Source organism: Calliopsis andreniformis, unplaced genomic scaffold, assembly GCF_051401765.1.
Source record: "Calliopsis andreniformis isolate RMS-2024a unplaced genomic scaffold, iyCalAndr_principal scaffold0019, whole genome shotgun sequence".
Classification (NCBI taxonomy): domain Eukaryota; kingdom Metazoa; phylum Arthropoda; class Insecta; order Hymenoptera; family Andrenidae; genus Calliopsis; species Calliopsis andreniformis.
Genome location: NW_027480431.1, coordinates 3,215,041 through 3,219,165, shown reverse-complemented (window position 1 = coordinate 3,219,165; position 4,125 = coordinate 3,215,041).

Genomic DNA, 4,125 nt, shown 5'->3' with positions numbered 1-4,125 from the left:
CTCCTGTTATACGATGGAAGGACAGTTGTATGTTTATAGTATTTTATGCTTCTGGCGTTGACTTCTTAGGCCCTAACAGTTTGATCTGGTGGAGCACCGCCCTAGAGTGAAGCCTAGGTTGCCCGGTACGTAGAAAAGACCATTACCTTCACACTGGGTGCAATTATTCCTGTTATACGATGGAAGGACTGTTGTACTTTTATTGTATTTTATGCTTTGGGCGTTGACTTCTAAGGCCCTAGCTATTCGGTTTGGTGGAGCAACGCCCTAGAGTGAAGCCTAGGGTGCCCGAAACGTAGAAATGACCATACCTTTCACTCTGGTAGCAATAATTCCTTTTATACGATGGAAAAACTGTTGTATTAATATTGTATTTTATGCTTCTGGCGTTAACTTCTTATTCCCCAACTATTCGATCTGGCGGAGCAACGCCCAAGAGTGAAGCCTAGGTTGCCCGAAACGTAGAAATGCCCATTACTTTAACACTGGTTGCAATTATTCCTGTTATACGATGGAAAGACTGTTGCTTCTTTATCGTATTTTATGCTTTTGGCGTTGAATTCTAAGTCCCTAACTATTCGATCTCGTGGAGCAGCGCCCTAGAGTTAAGCCTAGTTTGCCTGAAACGTAGAAATGGCCAGTACTTTCACACTGGTTGCAGTTATTCCTGTTATACGACGAAAAACTGTTGCATTTTTATTTTATTTTATGTTTCTGGTGTTGACTTCTAAGGTCCTAGCTACTCGATCTCGTGGGGCAACGTCCAAGAGTGAAGCATATGTTGCTCGATGCGTGGAAATGACCATTACTTTCACACTGGTTGCATTTATTCGTTTTATACAATGGAAAAACTGTTCTATTTATTTTGCATTTTATGCTTCGGGAGTCGACTACTAAGGCCCTGATTATTCGATATCGTGGAGCAACGCCCTAGAGTGAGGCCTTGGTTGCCCGGCACGTAGAATTGACCATAACTTTCACACTCTTTGCAATTATTCGTTTTATACGATGGAGAAGCTGTTGTATTTATATTGTATTTTATGCTCTTGGCGTTGACCTCCAAGTCCCTGGCTATGCGATCTGGTGGATCAACGCCCTAGAGTGAAGCCTAGGTTACCCGGAACGTAGAAATGACCAGTACTTTCACACTCGTTGCAGTTATTCCTGTTATACGACAGAAAAACTGTTGCATTTTTATTGTATTTTATATTCTGGCGTTGACTTACAAGGTCCTAGCTATTCGATCTCGTGGGGCAACGTCCGAGAGTGAAGCCTAGGTTGCACGGAACGTAGAAATGCCCATTACTTTCAAACAGGTTGCAATTATTCCTGTTATACGATGAATAAACTGTTGTATTTATATTGTATTTTATGCTTCTGGCGTTGACTTCTTAGTCCCTAACTATTCGATCTGGTGGTGCAGCGCCATAGAGTGAAGCCTAGGGTGCCCGGAACGCAGAAATGAGCATTACTTTCACACTGCTTGCAATTATTCGTTTTATACGATGAAAAAACTGTTGTCTTTATTATGTACTTGGTGCTTCTGGCGTCGATTTCTTAGGCCCTAACTATTCCATCTGGTGGAGCAACGCCCTAGGGTGAAGTCTACATTGCCCGGAAAGTTGAAATGACCATCACTTTCACACTGGTTGCAATTATTCCTGTTTACGATGGAAAAACTGTTGTATTTTTATTGTGTTTTATGCTTCTGGCGTTGACTTCTAAGTCCCTAGCTATTCGATCTGGTGGAGCAACGCCCTATAGTGAAGCCCAGGTTGCCCGGAACGTGGATATGTCCATTACTTTCACACAGGTTGCAATTATTCCTGTTATACGATGAATAAACTGTTGTATTTTTATTGTATTTTATGATCTTGGCGTTGACCTCCAAGTCCCTAACTATTCGATCTGGTGGAACAACGCCCTAGAGTGAAGCCTGGATTGCCCAGAACGTAGAAATGACCATACCTTTCACACTGTTTCCAAATATACATTATATACGATGAAAGGCTGCTGTATTTATATTGTATTTTATGCTTCTGGCGTTGACTTCTTAGGCCCTAACAGTTTGATCTGGTGGAGCACCGCCCTAGAGTGAAGCCTAGGTTGCCCGGAACGTAGAAATGACCATAACCTTCACACTGGTTGCAATTATTCGTTTTATACAATGGAAAAACTGTTGCATCTTAACCGTATTTTATCTTTCTGGCGTTGACTACTAAGGCCCTAACTGTTCGATCTGGTGGATCAACGCCCTAGAGTGAAGCCTAGGTTGCTCGGAACGTAGAAATGACCATTACTTTCACACTGCTTGCAATTATTCGTTTTATACGATGAAAAAACTGTTGTATTTATTATGTATTTGGTGCTTCTGGCTTTGACTTCTTAGGCCATAGCTATTCCATCTGGTGGAGCAACGCCCTAGACTGAAGTCTAGGTTGCCCGGGACGTAGAACTGACCATTACTTTTACACTGGTTGCAATTATTCGCTCTATACGATGGAAAAACTGTTGTATTTATATTGTATTTTATGCTTCTGGCGTTGACTTGTTAGGGCCAAACTATTCGGTCTGGTGGACCAACGCCCTAGAGTGAAGCCTAGGTTGCACGGAACGTCGAAATGCCCATTACTTTCACACTGGTTGCAATTATTCGTTTTATACGATGGAAAAACTGTTGCATCTTTATTGTATTTTATGCTTCTGGCGTTGACATCTAAGGCCCTAACTATTCCATCTGGTGGAACAACGCCCTAGGGTGAAGCCTAGGTTGCCGGAACGTAGAAATGTCCATTACTTTCACACTGGTTGCAATTATTCGTTTTATACGATGGAAAAACTGTTGTACTTATATCGTATTTTATTCTTCTGGCCTTGACTTCTTAGGCCCTAACTATTCGATCTGGTGGCACAACGCACTAGAGTGAAGCCTAGTTCGCCCGGATCGTAGAAATGACCTGTACTTTCACGCAGGTTGCAATTATTCCTGTTATACTATGGAAAAATTGTTGAATTTTCATTGTATTTTATGTTTCGGGCATTGGCTTCTCAGGCCCTAACTGTTCGATCTGGTGGAACAACGCCCTAGAGTGAAACCTGGGTTGCCCTGATCGTAGAAATAACCATCACTTTCACACTGGTTGCAATTATTCGCTTTATACGATGGAAAAACTGTTGTATTTATATTGTATTTCATGCTTCTGGCGTTGACTTCTTAGGCCCTAACTATTCGATCTGGTCGAGCAACGCCCTAGAGTGAAGCCTAGGTTACCCGGAACGTAGAAATGACCAGTACTTTCACACTGGCTGCAATTATTCCTGTTATACTATGGAAAGTTTGTTGTATTTTTATTGTGTTTTTTGCTTTGGGCGTTGACTTCTCAGGCGCTAACTATTCGATCTGGTGGAGCAACGCCCTAGAGCGAAGCCCAGGTTGCCCGGAACGTAGAAATGACCATTACTTTCACACTGGTTGCAATTATTCCTGTTATACGATGGAAAAACTGTTGCATCTTTATTGTATTTTATGCTTCTGGCGCTGACCTCTTAGTCCCTAGCTATTCGATCTGGTGGAGCAACGCCCTAGAGCGAAGCCCAGGTTGCCCGGAACGTAGAAATGACCATTACTTTCACACTGGTTGTAATTATTCCTGTTATTCGATGGAACAACTGTTGTATTTATATTGTATTTTATGCTCTTGGCGTTGACCTCGAAGTCCCTGGCTATTCGATCTGGTGGATCAACGCCCTAGAGTGAAGCCTAGGTTGCCCGGAACGTAGAAATGTCCATTACTTTCACACTGGTTGCAATTATTCGTTTTATACGATGGAAAAACTGTTGCATCTTACCCGTATTTTATGCTTCTGGCGTTGACTACTAAGGCCCTAACTGTTCGATCTGGTGGATCAACGCCCTAGAGTGAAGCCTAGGTTGCTCGGAACGTAGAAATGACCATTACTTTCACACTGCTTGCAATTATTCGTTTTATACGATGAAAAAACTGTTGTATTTATTATGTATTTGGTGCTTCTGGCTTTGACTTCTTAGGCCATAGCTATTCCATCTGGTGGAGCAACGCCCTAGACTGAAGTCTAGGTTGCCCGGGACGTAGAAATGACCATTAC